At 34.5% G+C, this 18,983-nt stretch overlaps 1 long non-coding RNA gene across 2 annotated transcripts in view; it reads right to left on the bottom strand.

Annotated features, from left to right (window-relative positions):
• Positions 1 to 12,611, bottom strand: part of LOC130458513 (uncharacterized) — a 117,480-nt gene extending 104,869 nt beyond the window's left edge. The window contains exon 1 of one of the 2 annotated variants that reach the window (XR_008917884.1): positions 12,326 to 12,611. This is a non-coding gene — a long non-coding RNA (uncharacterized LOC130458513). The remainder of the gene's footprint in view (positions 1 to 12,325) is intronic. The other variant, XR_008917885.1, reaches the window with a different exon arrangement.
• Positions 12,612 to 18,983: the final 6,372 nt, after the last annotated feature.

Raw genomic sequence — 18,983 nt, 5'->3', positions numbered from 1 at the left:
GAAATCCAGTCTTTAAAATCCAGAACACAACAACTAGAAACAAGTGACTTCACAAGGTAGCAAGACACTATAAAACAAAATCAAAAGAATGAAAAAATTGGGGAAAATATGAAGCACCTCATTCACAAAACAGAAGATTTAGAAAATCGTTTCAGGAGAGACAACATAAGAATAATTGGTCTACCAGAAGACCATGACAAAAGAAAAAGTCTGGACACCATCCTACAGGAAATTATCCAAGAAAACTGCCCTGATATTCTACAACAAGAGGGAAAAAATTGGAGATTGAAAGAATCCACAGATCACTTCCTGTATTTATCCCAACTGACAACATCCAGGAATATTATAGCCAAATTCAAGAACTATCAAACAAAGGTAAAAATATGACAAGCTGCCAAGAAGAAGTCATTCAGATACCATGGAACCACAGTGAGGATAACACAGGATCTGGCTGCATCTACACTGAAGGACCAAAAGGCATGGAATATGATACTCCAGAAAGCAAGGGGACAATGTCTACAACCAAGAATCAACTACCCAGCAAAACTGACTATATTCTTACAGGGAAAGTATGAACATTTAACAAAATAGAAGAATTCTAAGCCTTTGTAAAGAATAGACCATGCCTGAATAGAAAATTTGATGTAGAAGCACAGAACTCAAAAGAATTTTCAAAAGATAATTAATAAAGAAGGGAAAAAAGAAAAACAAAACAAAAAAAACAACTTTTTTTAAGAGACCCAATAACTTAAAAAGATATGTATCCCTATTGAAAGGAGGTCATTAGTAACTTAAAAATTGTTATTACCACCTGGGCAGCTAGAAGAATTACACATAGAGGGAACAGTGACAAACTATATAGGATGAAATGCCAATATATAAATATGTATATAGACATATGAATACATAAATGCATATATATGTGTAATATATATATAAAACCAGAGCCAAAAATAGGTTAATACTAAAAGAAATGGGGAAAAAAAACAAAAGGGGATAAATTTTTATGTCACAAAGAAGCTCATGGTGGGAGGGGGGAGAACAACTATATCCTGGAAGGGTAAAGAGGTTGGAGATAGGAAATACTCAACTATTACGTGCATTGAAATTCACTCAGAGGGAAGAACAATCAAATCCATTGGGGCAGAGAACTGATTTGCACCCTATAGGGAATTAGAAGAGTAAAAATGGATTGGTGGGGAGGGAAGCAGTACAAGAGAGGGAGAGGGTATGGGGGTAGTTTAAAAATACTGTAAAGGAAATAAGAGGAGAATAGGAAGGGACAGGGGTAGAAAGGGAAGTAAAATGAGGTTGGGAATTAGGGGGACTGATTAAAAACAAAGCATTAATGTAGGAGGAAATAGTGAAAGAAGAAAAGGCCGGACTAGGAGTGGAAATCAAAATGTTGGGAAATACACAGCTGGCAATCATAACTCTGAATGTGAATGGAATGATCTCACCCATAAAATGCAAGCAAATAGCAGAGTGGATTAGAAACCAAAACCCCAGCATATGCTGTGTACAAGAAACACACATGAGGAAGGTAGACACACATAAGGTAAAAGTAAGAGGATGGAGCCAAATCTATTGGGCATCAACTGATAAAAAGAAGGCAGAAGTTGCAATCATGATATCTGACAAAGCCAATGTAAAAGTAGATCTAGTTAAAAGAGATAGGGAAGGTAATTACATCCTGATAAAAGGCTGTATAGACAATGAGGAAATATCAGTATTCAACATGTATGCACCAAATGTCATAGCATCCAAATTTCTAAAGGAGAAACTAGTGGAGCTCAAGGATGAAATAGATTGAAAAACTATACTAGAGGTAGATCTGAATGTCCCTCCATCAGAACTAGATAAATCAAACCAAAAAAAAAATAAGTAAGAGGTAAGAGAAGTGAATGAAATCTTGGAAAAATTAGAGTTAGTAGATATGTGGAGAAAAATAAATAGGGACAAAAAGGAATATGCCTTCTTTTCACAGCATATGGTACATTCACAGAGATTGACCATGTACTAGGGCATAAAATCATTGCAAACAAGAGCAAAAAAGCAGAAAAAATAAATTCAACCTTAGATCACAATGCATGGAAAATAATAATTAGTAAGGGTACATGGAGAGGAAAATCAAAAATTAATTGTAAATGAAACAAAATGATTCTCCAGAATTGGTTAGTTAAAGAACAAATTATAGAAACAATTAATGATTTCATTGAAGAAAATTACAATGATGAATATCCTTTCTTTTTTATTTAAATTAATTTATTTAGTCAATTTAGAACATTATTTTTGTTTACAAGAATCACATTATTTCCCTCCCGCCAGTCCCCCTCCACCTTCCTGTAGCCAACATGCAATTTTATTGAGTATTACATGTGGGCTTGATCACAATCTCTTTCCATGTTGGTGATGTTTGCATTAGGATGTTCATTTAGAGTCTACATCCCCAGCCATATTCCCTTGACACATATTCAAGCAGTTTTTCTTCTGTATTTCTACTCCAACATTTTTTCCTCTGAATATGGATAAGGTTTTTTTTTTTCTCAAGGATTCCTCCAAGTTGTTTAAAGATCACTGCATTGCCAATAATGGAGAAGTCCACTACATTTAATTGTACCATATTGTATCAGGCTCTGTGTACAGGGTTCTCCTGGTTCTGCTCCTTTCACTCTCCATTAATTCCTGGAGATCATTCCAGTTCACATGGAATTTGTTCAGGTTATTATTCCATTGAGCACAATAGTATTCCATCACCAACATATACCACAATTTATTCAGCCATTCCTCGATTGAAGGGAAGTCCCTCATTTTCCAATTTTTGGCCACCACAAAGAGTGCAGCTATAAATATTCTTGTACAAGTCTTTTTCCTTATTATCTCTTTGGGGTACAAACCCAGCAGTGCTATAACTGGATCAAAGGGCAGACAGTCTTTTATCACCCTTTGGGCATAATTCCAGATTGCCCTCCAGAATGGTTGGATCAATTCACAACTCCACCAGCATTGAATTAGTGTCCCTACTTTGCCACATCCCCTCCAGCATTCATTACTTTATTACTTTCCTTTGCTGTCATGTTAGCCAATCTGCTAGGTGTGAGGTGATACCTCAGAGTTGTTTTGATTTGCCTGTCTCTGATTATAAGAGATTTAGAACACTTTTTCATGTGCTGATTAATAGTTTTTATTTCTTTAACTGAAAATTTCCTATTCATGACCCTTGCCCATTGATTTTGCTCTTTGTAAATTTGAGTAATTAGGCCTTTGTCAGAGGTTTTTGTAATGAAGAATGTTTCTCAATTTGTTGCTTCCCATCTAATTTTGTTTGCATTAGTTTTGTTTGTACAAAAACTTTTCTTTAATTTGATGTAATCAAAATTTTTGATTTTACATTTTGTGATTTTTTTCTAGCTCTTGCTTGGTTTTAAAGTCTTTACTTTCCCAAAGATCTGACATGTATACTATTTTGTGTTCACCTAATTTCATTATGTTAGGCAAGCAAATTAGTTTTATTCTTTATATTCAGGTCATTCACCCATTTTGAGTTTATCTTGGTGTAACATGTGAGATGTTTATCCAAACCTAATCTCTCCTATACTGTCTTCCAATTTTCCCAGTAGTTTTTATTAAATAGTGGGTTTTTGTCCCAGAAGTGGGGATCTTTTGGCTTGTCATAGACTGTTTTGCTGATGTCACTTACCCTATGTCTGTTCCACTGATCCTCCATTCTTTCTCTTAGCCATTACCAAATTCTTTTGATGACTACTGCTTTATAGTATAGTTTGAGATCTGGGACTGCAAGGCCTCCTTCCTTCGATTTTTTTTCATGTTTTCCCTAGATATCCTTGATCTTTTGTTCTTCCAAATGAACTTTGTTATGTTTTTTTTTTTCTAAGTCAGTAAAAGAGTTTTTTGGTAGTTCAATGAGTATGGCACTAAATAAATAGATAAGTTTGGGTAGGATGGTCATTTTTATTATGTTAGCTCATCCTACCCATGATCAGTTGATGTTTTTCCAGTTTTTTAGACCTAGTTTTAATTGTGTGGAGAGTGTTGTGTAGTTGTGTTCATATAGTTCCTGCATTTGTCTTGGCAGATAGATTCCTAAGTATTTTATATTTTCTAGGGTGATTTTAAATGGAATTTCTCTTTCTAATTTTTGCTGCTGAGATTGTGTTGGAGATATATAGAAATGCTGATGACCTATGTGGGTTTATTTTGTATTCTGCAACTTTGCTAAAGTTGTTGATTATATCGACTAGCTTTTTGGTTGATTCTCTAGGATTCTTTAAGTAGACCATCATGTCATCTGCAAAGAGTGATAGCTTGGGGGATGCCCTTCAACTGGGGAATGACAACAAATTTTGGTATATGTTGGTGATGGAATACTATTGTGCTCAAAGTAATAATGAACTGGATGAACTCCATGTGAAATGGAATGATCTTCATGAATTGAAACAGAATGAAAGCAGAAGAACCTGGAGAATAGTGTATTCAGAAACTGATACATTGTTGCACAATCAAATGTAATGGATTTCTCCATTAGTGGCAATGCAGTGATCCTGAACAACTTGGAGGGCTCTATAAAAAAGAACACTGTCCACATCCAGAGGAAAAACTGTTGGAGTAGAAACACAGAAGAAAAACAACTGCTTGATTACATGGCTCGAGGGGATATGATTGGAGATGTAGACTCTAAATGAACATCCTAATGCAAACACCAACAAGGACACATGTAAAACCAGTGAACTTGTGCATCAGCTATGGGAAGGATGGAGGAGGAGAGGGAAGGAAAGAATATGTTTCTTGTAACTAAGAAAATAAAATAAAAAATAAAATAAAATAAAATAAAACATATCACAGAGTAAGTAAAATGTATTACAAAGCCATGTTTTCCTAACTCTAAACAAAGCACTCTCTCCAACTAGACCATCGTGATTTGTGCCTCTAGGATTTTAATTGAACAAAAAACATTATGGAAAGAAAATGGCAACTTGTAAATAGAGACTGTTTCATTTAAGTCTAGTACAATTTGGCTAGCATCTAGCACAATGCCTAGCACATAGCAAACACTTAATAAATGTTTGTTGAATCTAATTGACTTCAGTGTTTCTATTATAATAGTTTTTCTCTAGTCAAAAAATAATTCAAAACAGATTTTCCCAACTATTCTGCTATTGGCTATGCATTTGTATCATTAGTACACTTAACATTTTATGGCTTTGACAATTCAAATCATCAACATTAATGAAGTGCTACAATGTCATATTATTCTGTCCATCAATGACATAAGCTGTCACCACATTTGGCAATAGCTAATATTATGATCTCTACTGTGCTGCATGTAGAGGTAGAAATAGCATGAAATGAAAAAAAAAAAGATGGGAAACAACTAAGCCAGAACAAATAGGTCAAGAGCTTTCCAGTGCAAGAGGGGACCCAATTTTAAAGGTGTTGTGTAATTGAACCTCAAGATGTTTGGAAATAGATATCTCTTTCCCTTTCCTCAAGAAGATGATGGGCAAAACAACAATGGTTCATATACCTAACTGCCTAAAACTACTTACAAAATATTTAAATAATATATATTTTCTAGGGCATCCTTTGAGAAGGGAATAGGCAAACTTTCTTAAATTTTGTGTGCTACAGTAGACCACATCTTTAATTGCACAAACTATGGAAAGGTGTAAACTGTGGATCATCTATACTTATTGTTTGTTGATTATTTTTTTAATTGACTTCATAGAAAAAAATGCACTCTCCCATATGCATTATAAGATCATAGATTACATGATAAACCTAAGAAAAATATTTATGGTGGTGGGGAATCCTTGGATTATTGTTATGAAGTGGAATATACTTCTCCAGATTTGTTATTCAATTAAAATGCAAAAGGCATTCACTTAGCCCTCCATATAGTCGTGTTTGCATGTGACATTTTGCTGATGGCATCAGTCCATGCTAGAACACCCTTAATGAGATCCATAATCACTCAGAAGTTGATGCTTCCTTCTTCCTACTACCCTTACAACTTCAGTGACACCCTCTCTTTTATAGTCCATTTCTAGTCAGCTAACAAGTACTGTATAACTGGTTTGTTATGCATGCAGTAGTAAAACAACATGAGAATGTCCCCAGTATGCTTTGGAAGATACAGGGGAGGACACAGAAAATAATAATTTTACATGAAGAAGAATGATTGTGTTGTCATCTACCCTCTGGAAGAAGTGCCCCCTTCACTGAAGTTAGAGATCCACCAAAATTTGAAGTTTTATTTTTGAGGATTCTTCCTTACTTCAGGTGTGGTAGCAGTGTAGTACATTTGGAGTCAGAAAATCCATCTCCAGATCAAATCCAGGACCTACCATTTACTAGTTGCTTTATTTTGGACTCATCACTCAAACTGATTAAATCTGTTTCTTCCCCAAGATCTACAAAATCAGTAGATTAGATTTGATGACCTCAAAGATCCCTTCCTGTTCTTAGTCTTTGATGTGTTACAGCATTTTCACTCCCAGAATTTTTGATTAATAGAATCTTCAAAAAATGCTAAATCTCATCTACTGCTACTTTAGACATATTACAATGTGAGCAAAGAAAAAAAAAACAGAGTATAAAGCTCCAGCTCATGCAGAAATGTACACTAATCTAAAGAGCATAAGCCTGATGGCAATTATATATCTATATAAAATAAGATATTTAATAAATATATAGTCAATCAATTATTTTGTTTTCTTTACCAGTAGAAGAGTGAGAGTCAACCAGAATATCAGATAAACACCAAATCATTTATAGTTTGATTAAGAATTAATTGAAACCAACAAACATTTTAATGTCACATGGAATGCAATATGGTGAGCATTGCAGGGAATGCAACTAGTATATGACAGGGCCTCTAACTGCCTAATTTGGTTTTGACTATTTCAATCCTCATTCTTCCTGAAAAACACAACAGAGAATTCTTCAAACAAAATAATGGTGTTAGAAATTAGTTGAGTTATCACAACTGACATGTTTTTTATGCTGTCTAATTGATATCTAGAAAGGCACCACATGGCATTTACACAAAAGAAATTATTGATTTGATGATATAAGACAGAAACCTCAAGTTTCATGAAGAAGCTAAAATTAAGAAATAGTGAAAGAGGCATCAGAATTGCCTTTCTATGAGAAATTGCTTTTGACTAGATACTGTCATCCTTGATTTGTTGGCAAGGTACTGCCTTTTTTTTTTAGATTTTTATACATGGCCCTCAAACCAGGAGAGGATTTGATTTGAATTCCATGTCTGATAATTACTAGCAATATGAATATGGGAAAATCAGTTAACTTCTCCAAGCCTCAGTTTCCTAATCTATGTAATAATAATTGTTTTCCTACATATAGTGTTATGAGACTTAAATAAGGAAATTGTTTAACAAACACTAAACTACTATATAAACATACAGAAAAGATAATGTAGATTTAGGTAGTCCAGAACTATGGTTTCATTAAAAGTAGGAACTCTGGAAAATAAATCCCTCTTTGCCATTGAATATCAGCAATTTATCTGTAATACATTTTCAGAGAATTTTGTGAAAGACCAAAAGTTTATGAGGTTAAGAGACATGGCAGGGTCACCCAGTCTGTAGTATTATATGTAGGACTTGAAATCTTTCTTAGTAGAAAATTGATTCTATGTTGATAGAGAGATAGACTTGTCTCTCTTCATATATACACATGCATTTGTATGTACATGTATTTTATTTTAACATGGCACTGCTAACATTACTTACATGCATGAGTATTGTCAAAATGAGGAAAGGGCATTTCTAAACTTTGTACACATTAAAAATTATTTTGTGATTCGTGACTACAGTAATTATTTTGAAAACTTGTCACTCCTTGAAACTCAAATTCTGAAATCTTTGTCCTGAAACTGTTAATCTTAGCCTGTCAGTCTAGTCTACTTTCTGACCTACCTGGCTCTTTGTACAGACATCACCATTTATTTTGCTATTTGGTTTTGTAGTTATCTGAGGTATAAGTAAAAACAAGCTGATAGTTGTGAATTTATTCCTTCAGTATCTCATGTATATCTACCCCTCACTATTTCCAATGCCTCATACATAACCTAGTTCAAATTCCAGGCAGTGTTCACATGAAAATTTAGAATAATTTACATGTTTTTGCCTCTATATAAATGTATCCTTTCTTCTCTCAAGTCCAATCAATTCATTTTCCAAAACCACCAGTGATAATTTCAGTTTATTTCAATGAACATTTATTAAGGACCAAAGAGGCAAAATAGAATCCTTTTGAGGAGTTTACAATCCAATGAAAATAAATATATATAAAAGCAAGCTAGATATAGGATAGATAGGAGATAATTAAAAGAGAGAGAGAGAGAGCATTGGAATCAAGAAGGATTAGGGAAGGCTATTTGTAGAAAGTGGGACTTTAGAAATAAAGAAAATTGGAGAAGTCAGTAATCAGAGCAAAGGAAGAATAGCATTACAGGCAAGTGGGACAGTCAGAGAAAATGCCTGGAGCCAAGAAATGAAGCACCTTTTTCATCTAACAACCAGGAAGCTGTTATCTACTAAACCATGGGTATAGGTAGTAATGAATCAGGTCTAGACAAGAAACAAGAAGCCAATGGTCAAAAATAAAGCAAACAGTCTGGAGTCAAGGTGATTAATCTGAAACCATAGTTCTGAGCTAAATTCATTATAGTACTCAAGCTTTTGTACTCAAGTTTATTATAGGGCCTTGGAGTGTGTCTTGTGCTTGAGAAAGGAGGGGTCATGGGCAGTAATCTTCTGTAATTGCCATCTTTTTGGGGGTAATAACCTAGGGGGCTTAAAGTAGTGTATATATATTTATTGATCCTATAAGTATTTGCTCTCATTATTTCTCCTGTATTGGGGAGAGAATAATAATCATTACAAGTCCATTAGTGGGGAAAATTTGGGGAGAGAAGGCATAGGGGGATCAGCAGGGTCTCCTCATTCTGGGGTCTGCTTTGGTCCTTCCTTGGACCCTGACCTTGTCAACCAGTCAGGGTATGATGGCCTCCACCATCTCCTCCCTTTTTGTTTTTTAAAGTAAATTACTTTATCTCAATTTGGACTTGACATATCCTAGGCATCGGATGATAATTGGAAAGCAAACAAGAATGAGAAAAAATAAGACAAGAGCAAATCCACAGGCAATAAGGGTGTGAATGAGACTGTTATGGGACACATAGGAAGAAACACTGTCATAAAATGAATTTGCAATAGATGAGGCCAAATAAAGGGAAGTACTGGAATGACTAATATCCATAATTTGTTTATGCAGTGTTTTCAGGACAATAGAGAATTTTGAGTGCTTCTAAATTCCAAAGATGTGTTGTTGTATGTTCTCCTAAGGAATATCTTATTGATTATAAGGAAGGGAAGAAACAGAGGTCTAGAAATGACAAAAGAAATGTGTTCATTAATTTTAGAGGTATAATGCTCTGTTTATGGAGCCAGTAAAAGTCATAAGATGGACCAAGTTAGAAATTTCAAAGGTTCATCTGATCCTTTACCCAAGGCATGAATCTTGCCCATAATATCCCTAATTAGTGGTTACCCAATGTCTAATGGATCAGTGTCTAGTTGCCCCACCATGCCTGAATCATATTAAAATATAATTGGGAAATATTTGACAAATTGAAGATGCAATAGAACATAAATAATATTAATATATGGTTTTCTAAGTAAATATGTGTGCTTCAGTGATTCTTACATGCAGTTGAGTGTCCTGTGCTTCTATTTGAAACCATTATTTAGAACCACTGTTCTAAATAACCTCTATTGTTTTAAGAAATCATACATTTAATTGAAAGCTATATTTCCAAAACTTTCATCCATTTCTTCTACTACTATTTTCTAGGGATGTATGGGGTGCTCAGGGAGGGGTAGTATTTCTGGTATGGAGGGCTTGTCGTGCCCTCTTAGCTCTCCAGCCTCTGACCCTCACTTGACACCCAGCTCTCGCTTGTGGCTCCCAGTAGCTGCTAGCATGAGGCAGTGGCCACACCCCGGGCAACGGCTTTGACAGGCCAGCTAAACCTTGTGAGGGTAGCCATCAGGTCATCGACCCCTGGTGAACCAGGGCTTTGCTCACCCAGCATGTGAAGACTGCTTCGGCGGAACAGGCGGAAGAAACCAACAAGAAGGTTCAACGGCTGAGAGGGCGATGCAGCAAAGCACTGTGGAGTGCTTAGGGCGTGTTGGAGCACAAAAGACAACACAGCCATCCAATGCAGCTGAGGAAGTCTCCAGGTGTAACGACTTTTCGTGCCACTGGACCCAGGCTTCCGATGCCAGAGAGTGGGACTGTCTCTGTGCAATGACTTTTCCACTTAAATCTCCTTCACTCACAAGTGTCTTTGTGCACACTCATCTATACACCATAGATGAAAACGCACAAAGACAATCGTCATCCTCGGTTACCGAGAGACTACTACTACTACTATAGTTCTGAGCCACAGATTGGATCCATAGTATTAAAAAAGGCAAAGCAGGAAGGATCAGTCAAACATCATAAGTCAGAACAGGCACTTTGTCCATCACCTTAAGAAACATTCTGGTTAGCAAGGATCAGGAACATGGGCAAGTAGTCTTGTTAATAGATGCAGAGACAGAAACATGTTATTTGCCCTTTTTTCCTGAATTCTATTTTTGTTGCTCAAAGTTCTTTTCCTTTTCCTTTCCATACCTCTTCTCCTTTCCATAACTCTTTTTTTCCTCATTAATACTAATGTATCTTTCAAGTAAACTCAATTCTAAAATAATTATTGGTACTTTTTTCCTTGGATTAGAATTCAAGCTCATGTTTTCTTATTCTTACTATTTGTCTTCTGCTTTTTTTCCCAATTATTTGCCATGTATTTTATACTGCCTTCCTGAATTTTCAGGTAATTGAATACCAACAGGTATATGTATGGAAGTTCCCATGTTGAGCTCCATATATCATTTAATCTCAGTTAATTGGGAAGCTATAGTTATCTAGGAGGTCAAGGCATATTTCCTGAAAAACTTTAGGAAATGAGTGCTGTCATTATTGATCATTTTGAAAAGTTATGGAGAATGAGAGAAAAGCCAGAGAACTGAAAACAGACAAATGTTAAACAGATTTCATAAAAGGGGTAGGAGAATTGATTTTTAAAATTATCTGCCCCACAGTTTGACTTTCATTGCTCAAAAAATCTAGAATAGACCATTAAGGTTAGGATTATTGACTATAAGGAAATGATTAAAAAAAAAAACAGAACACCTTGATCAAAAACAGGCAATACCACACTAACCTCATTTCCTTTCTTTAAAAGTATTTTAAATTGTGCATATTTGGACCTCACTGTAGGTCTGTATGTAAAAGTAATGTTTCAGTATCATCTTGGCAGGTGGTCTCTAGTAAAAGGACCCAGGAATCTGTGCTGTTAACATTTATCAATCGCTTTGATAAAAGGATTAGTGATTGCTTTATCCAAATTTTAGATTATACAAAATACAGAAGGTTTAACTAAAACACTGAATTATTTTCAAGATTTCCAAAGTTCTTTATATGCTAGAAAGGTCTAGTGAATTTTAGATAAAATTTTAAAGATATAACTGTGAAATGTTACAAAAGTTCAAAAAAATAGCTTCACAAGTAAAAAAAAATGGAAGAAACATTTAAAGGCAACTGTTAATTTTTTTAAAATGGATCTGAGAGTATTATGTAATAGAGGGTTTGTCTGGTTATAAAGGGAGAAAGTAGAGGCCTCCCCTCTCAAAGCAGGGTTCAGGGGAGATAGTTGCTGCTTAACTTAGCCAAGGGAGAGGAAAGGGGAAGTGAATAGTTCCCCCCTTCAACCTCCCCTTAGCTATGGCTTCTCAACCCAAACTGCCTCTTGACTTCCCTCTACTACTAAAGTCTTTCCTCAGAGCAAGAGAGTATGTTGTCCTCCCTCCTCAAGCTGGAACTGGTTTCCACTCACACTAGAGTCAGTTGGGGAAAGACAACAAACTTTATTCTAACTGATCAATTTGGGAATAACACAGAGAAATGGCTGTGGGAAGGGTTTTTGTGAGGAAAGAGGGAAAGGTGTCCCTATTCTAACAATCCTTACCTTCTTCCTCAAGTGAGGGAACTAAGTCCTTGGCAGCCTTGGGCCCCTGAGAGATTCAGGCTTGAATGGCCCTTGTCTTGGTCCCCTGGGCACCATACAGACCCAGGGCACCAGGAGCTGTGAGGTGATCTTGTCAGCTGCTTGGTGTCTTCTCAAACTGGCCACTTTAGTTGGGAATCAGTGGGAGAAAGGGTGTCCACTCACCAGTAGAAGATGTACGTCTTTCCTCAGGAGCAAGTCTTGACCAGACCTCTTCTTAGGCTGTTTCAGAATTGAGAGAGCTAACTGTCTCTCTCTGACAGAAACTCTTGCTCTCCCAAGATTCCAGAACATTGCCTGGGGTTGCTCCCCCACTGTGGCTAAGACTCCATTAATTTCCCACCAGACTACAACTTCAGTTCTAGGGTTTGACACTTTGTTATCAAAGTTAGTAGACTAAAAGTTTAGTGTTCTTCAGCCATATGATATGAAAAATCTCAAAAATTAATGACCTTGGACTAACTTAAGAGAAACATAACTCTTAGGAGTAAGGAGATGACAGTCTCCCAAACTCTACCCTCATCAGATCATAAGTGAATATTGTGATGTTTTATGTAACATAGTGCAGTGTCTAAATAATTTGGAAAGTATTCAAAGATGGGCACCCAGAGTAGTGAAAGGCCTTGATTCCCTGATATACAAGGTTAAATTGAAGGAACTATCTTCCTAGAGAAAATGAAGCTCAGGATAATAACTATTTTGACAAGAAGACAGATTAGAATTATTCTCTTTGGCCCCAGCAGAAAGAACAAGAAACAATAAGTGGAAATATCAGAAGCAAATCTTCCTAATCATTCAAGCTATCAAAAACTTATGTTGGACAGCAGTGAGTTCCAACCCATTGGAGATCTTCCACTCAGCTTTAAAACTGCAACTTCATGATTCTGTGATCAAAACTTCTTATTTCAATAATTCTACAAGCAGGGAGATGGAATAATGGATAGAGTTTTGGATTCAGGGTCTGGAAGTCTCAAGTTCAAACCTAGACAAATATTTAGTAGCTATGGGACCTTCAGCAAGTCACTTAACCTCCCTGTGTTACTTAGGTTCCTTATTCATAAAATGGAGATAATAATTATGCTAAGCTAACCATAGTTGTTTTGAGGATAGAATGAGACAATTATGTTTAAATAAATTTACTAATTCAGTGCCAAATTGATCAAATGACCAAAAAATTATTTCATAGAACTAGAAGAAAATAATAAAATTAGTCTAGAAGAACAAAAGGCTAAGAATATATGGGAATCAATGAAAAATGTATAAAGGAAGGTGACTTAGCTGTACCAGATGTCAAATTATATTATTAAAACATCAACCATCAAAACAATCTGATTGTGATAAAGAAAAAGAGTAGCGGACCAATGCAATATATTAGTTACTCAAAACACAGTGGAAAATGACCACATTATTTGGCAAACTTAAAAATCCAAGTCTTTGGAAGGACTCACCATTTGACAAAACTTCAAGAAAAGTTGGAAAATAGTATGGCAGAAATGAGGGGAAAGACTAGCACCTCGGACTTATAACAAGCTAAAGTAAAAATAGATGTATGATTTAGAAATAAATGATGATGCCATAAAGAAATTAGAGGAACACTAAATAGTTTTCCTTTCAGACCTATAGAAAAGTGAAGAATTTATGTCCAAATAAAGCATAGGAAACATTATTAAATGTACAATAGATAACTTTCACCACATTAAATTAAAAAGGGCCTTATAAAAATAATAAATGCAACCAAGACTAAAAAGGGAAACAATAAAGTAGGGGGAAAATATGTTATGGCAAATGTCTCTGACAAAGGCCTCATGTCTCAAATATATAGAAAACTCAATCGAATTTATAAGAAAACAAAACATTCCTCAGTTGACAAATGGTCAAAGGATATAAACAGGCAATTCTTACATGAAGAAATTAAAACTATCTTTATTCACATGAAAAATGCTTCAAATCACTCTTAATTCAGCAAATGAAAATTAAAACAACTCTGAGGGACATCATACCCACTACATTGGTTAACATGACAAAAAAAGGAAAATGATAAATATTAGATGAAATTTAGGACAATTAGGACACTAATATACTGACCATTATGTTTGATAACTATTATCAATAAGGTAAGGATAGAGTCAAGTAAAGTCTCATGATGAAAAAGGATATACAGTGTCCTGGAAGAACTGATGGAGTCCAGATGCAGATCAAAGCATACCATTTTTCATCGTTTTTCCTTCATGTATTTTTCTCTATTATAAGCAATATATGTTTTGTTTCATAACATGATGAACATGGAAATATATATTGTATCATATCATATGTACAACCTATGTGATAAAACCTGTCTTCTTTGGGAGGGAAGGAAGATGGAAGGGAGGAGAACATGGTTTGACAAATGCCAAAAAAGTAATATTAAAAATTTAATCTATGTGTAATATGTAAAAAAACTTCATTTAATAAAAAGAATGTCTTTACTGTAGAGATTGTACTTGGTATGTTGAACAATAAGTAAATTAAATTACTCTGGGATACAGAGATCAAGTCCTTTTACCTTATCTTGTCAATCTTGAAACTAAAACAATTCAACCACACAGAAACCATAAAGAGCAAAATTGAAAGTAGATATAATTTGCAAAATGGCTACCAATGGATAACAGAAAAGGTGTTCTTAGGGTAAGCAATAGGTTAGTAAATGTTTAACAATTGGATATATATATACATACATACATACATACATACATACATACATACATACATACATACATACATACAGGAGCATATATATGGGCAGAATACACTTTAAAATTTAATCTGCATTATTTTCTCCATTACTGTCTTAAGTCTAAACTATCAACAAAACAATAAATCAAATCTGAATTTGTAATATTTGTGTTCCTAGGGAATAAAAGCTCCCACTGAAAAATTAACAATTATACCTCAAACCAATTCGAGTTGGTTTCAGTACAACACTTAATATGTATCATTAGAAAAAACACAAATTATTTTAATATAAATAAAGTTAATTTTTACCTCTCTTGCCTTAGATTCAATATGCAGTATTGATTCTAATATAGAAGGTAAGGGTTATTTAAAAAAAGAAAATATTTTAATTTATTAAATTCTTTGTCTATTTATGAAAGGACATTTAAATATGGATTACATTTTAAAAGTTGATTAAAAACCATTTTAGAAACTGTGCTATTTATCTGAATAAAGTTCATATTTCTAAATTATCTCCCAAGTTAGTAATAGCTACATCTAAGAACAGCACAAAGTAACCACAATGCCCCTGGTTTTTTCATATTTATATCATACCATTTATATATTTTCCCTTAACTAAGTGATAATTCATTTTAAACTCTGAAGCATGAATTGGAGAGCCTCTCCAATTTATTTTAGCTTGATGTTTGGAAGACACTCTTTTTTTTTTAATTTGGCTTTTTAACCTTTTTTTAATCTTACTACTCTACTTTTAGAAATAGACCAAGAAGTTGAATCCTTTATGTCAATTATATATTCATTTCATGTGACACATTTCATTTATTTAATACATTTTTAAAAGTGTGCATTCTTTGTAGATTCTCTCAATCCATGTGTATATGAGAACAATACAAAAACATAAAAAAACTAAATGTATTACCATTAAATCAGAAATAAATATGACCAGAAAAAAAGGTTTTCTCTACATCCTAAAGGCTAAAAAAGCATGAATATGGAAATCAAATATAACAGACGAGGAATTTGAACAGAGTTAAACCAAAACTCAGTGTGAGATTCTTATAGAAGGGGGCATCAGAGAGAGAGGTATGAACAAATAGTTGAGAATGCATAAATAGGATGACTGGAAAGCTGTTTGGTTCTCACCACTAGTTCATTATATGCATATACTCCTTCATTTGTTAGCAATGATGGCACCAATGTAAAAATATGTGCTGAAGAATTCAATTGTACTTCAGTAGTCTTTTATACCCTTAAAATATGCAATATCCTAGGAAGAATCCTAGAAGCTACTCCAGAGTAGGCCCTTAATTAATTCTTATTGATCTATTTATTTATTGCCGAATATAGCCTAGTAAAAAAAAAAAAGTAGGGAAAGAGAAGCTATTACTTCCACAAGTTCTGAGTATCTGATAACCGAATTCAATTGACCAAAGTGACTTGAATCCATCAGTTAGTATCTAGAAACCCTTTCATCATTAGTTTATTTTGAGGCTATCTGCTCTATGTTATCATTTTTCCCCTTGTCATTTCCAGTTCAAAATTCTCTCTCATTGAAATTGAAGAGAAACTAAATAAGGGTTAAATGTGTCTTTTATCTCTGGTCAGTTATTTTCCTCATCAAATTCTAAAAAACAATGCTTTTATCATTTGTTTAAATTTTTTTTCTTCAATGTACCAAAAGATTAATTAATTAACTGCCAAATTAATCATAAAAATTACCTTTCTACATTGATTTATCAAATTTCTTAATTTTGCTTGGCTACTTCATATATCTACATGTTCAAGATGGTAAGTTATAATGGGAATACCTATTTTCTTGCATAGTGAGAAATTATTGGCATTGACTTGATATTTTTGACACTGTGTAACTTACTATCTAATATTGTGAAAAGCACAAAGCTTTCATATCCTCTTTTCCAGTTCAGTTCTTGTCAATTTGATTTGATAGATCCTGATTAGGGTAAATAATAGATCCCCTGAAGTGGATGCAAGCATGTACTCAGATTTGTACTATTTGAAGTTATATGTGAAATACACTATATATGAAATATAGTAATTGGTTCCAGCCCAGTGGAAATATGCAATGGGGGTGAATTAAAATAATACGGCCATTCTGAGATCAGCATATTACCTAAATTCTTTATCAAAAATGAGCACAAAACAATGTGTCTTCCTTTCATTATAGTCTGTATTTTGTGGATATACATATCAACCTAACAACACTCACCCTACCTATTATCTGACACTCCCACAATTTAATCTTACATATTTTAATACCACTTCTGGTGGACAAATCATAATCAGTAATATAAAGAATCCCATTTCTACCATCCTTGGTCCTTTCTATTACCTTTTAGTTCACCTGGGACTTTATTCCTCTGAAATGTTATTATTTCATTACTCATAACTGTATAGAATTATCAAAAGTATTCATGTTAAAACGAGAAACTTTAGTAACAGTAAACAACTTCTTATTATTGAAAGCAAATCATGATTTCCTAAATGCCATTCAGACTGACTATTTCTCTTAATTCTAGATTCATTTTCTCATTTACTGGATTACTATTCATTATCTACCTGCTTTGTAAGGCTTCATCTTGAGCCTTCTCACTACATTCTTTCTTGGTGATGTCATCAGCATCTCTAAACAAAAATCTCCTAGAGCTACATATGGAATCATCAGGTCTTCCCAGTCAACAACCGTTTCCTGTATTCCTCCACCTTTCTGTCCTATACGCCTCTCAAGCTCATCATATTCAAATCACAACCAGTATATTTCCTTCAAAGTTCAATTCTTCCTAGCATCCTTATTTCTAAAGAGGCTACTACAATTCTTCAGTCTCTCATTTTGACAACTTGGTCATTCTTAACTCCTCTGTCTTCTCCACCATCCTCACCTTCAATCAGTTGCTAAGATTTAGTAATTCTAAATAATTGGATCAAGAATTTCTTTGGTTCACTATGTCCTCTAGAATAAAGTACAAAATTCTAAGTTTGGTGGCATTAACAGACTTTCACAATCTGTGTCCCACTTAACTTTCTAGGCTTATACCATGTTCTTTTTTATGCTCCAGTTAAATTGGATGTTTATTGTCCCCCAAACAAGACATTCCATTTTCTGCCTATGTGCATTGTACACACTGGACATTCCTGATCCTAAAATCTTACCCTCCCACCCTCACTTCTGCCTCTGGGTTCCCTAAAACTAAAAATAAGGGGAGAGAAAGAGAAAGGAGGGAAGAGAAGGGGAGGATAAAGAAGGAGAGAGAGGGGAGAAAAGAAAAAGAGGAGTAAAGAAAGGGAAAAAGAAATCCCCTCACTGTCACCTGTCCTACCCAGCATCTATTTGCAGTATGTCTAACAGGAAGCCATGAATTGAGAATTAAAAGCTACCTTCAACTAGGAATAAAAAGGGGGAGAGGAGGGACATTCAATGCTATAATCTTCTTAGGACTCCCTAATGAGTCAAATGGGCTTGTCTTCAAATATTTGAAGGGTTGTCATGTGGGAAAGGAATTAGACTTGTTCTATTAGGGCTCAGAGGATAGAACAGTGGATTGAGCAGCAGATTTAATCCAACTTCTCTAATTCTTTTATTCAACTCTCCAGAGAAAAATCATAAATTGTTCTTTTATTCATCTATGACTTCTTTATTTCTTCTCTTTGTAGTTATTTTAAGAATGACAACATTGATACTAGTTAAATACTATAGTATTTGTCAGTTCATTTATAGTGGAACAAATATTGCATATTATTAGTGTCAAGTTAAATTAACATGTGTAGTTACTTTAAGAAGTATGCATTTGTTTGCTTTTTATAATTTCTCCTCCCTTTTCTGCTGGTCACTGCCACTACCAATGCATATATTCATAAGAAGAGTCATACATTATTATAGGAATTCTCATTTTTTATTTGTTTATTAAGATGCTCTGATGGGGAGGAAAAAAAAGACCATTACCCATTGCCCTGTGCCAGCTTGCAGGTGATGAGTCATCAAACTCAGCAAAGATGTTCTTTAAATAAAAGTTACAGTCTGTTGCTTGACACATTCTCAACTTTCTTTTAGTTGTGTAGGACCTTCCAGAATGTGCAGAATGTGTTGTCATAGCCT

This window comes from Monodelphis domestica, chromosome 3, assembly GCF_027887165.1.
Source record: "Monodelphis domestica isolate mMonDom1 chromosome 3, mMonDom1.pri, whole genome shotgun sequence".
Taxonomy (NCBI): domain Eukaryota; kingdom Metazoa; phylum Chordata; class Mammalia; order Didelphimorphia; family Didelphidae; genus Monodelphis; species Monodelphis domestica.
The sequence above is the reverse complement of the archived record's forward strand: the minus strand, read 5'-3'. Positions and strand labels throughout refer to the sequence as shown.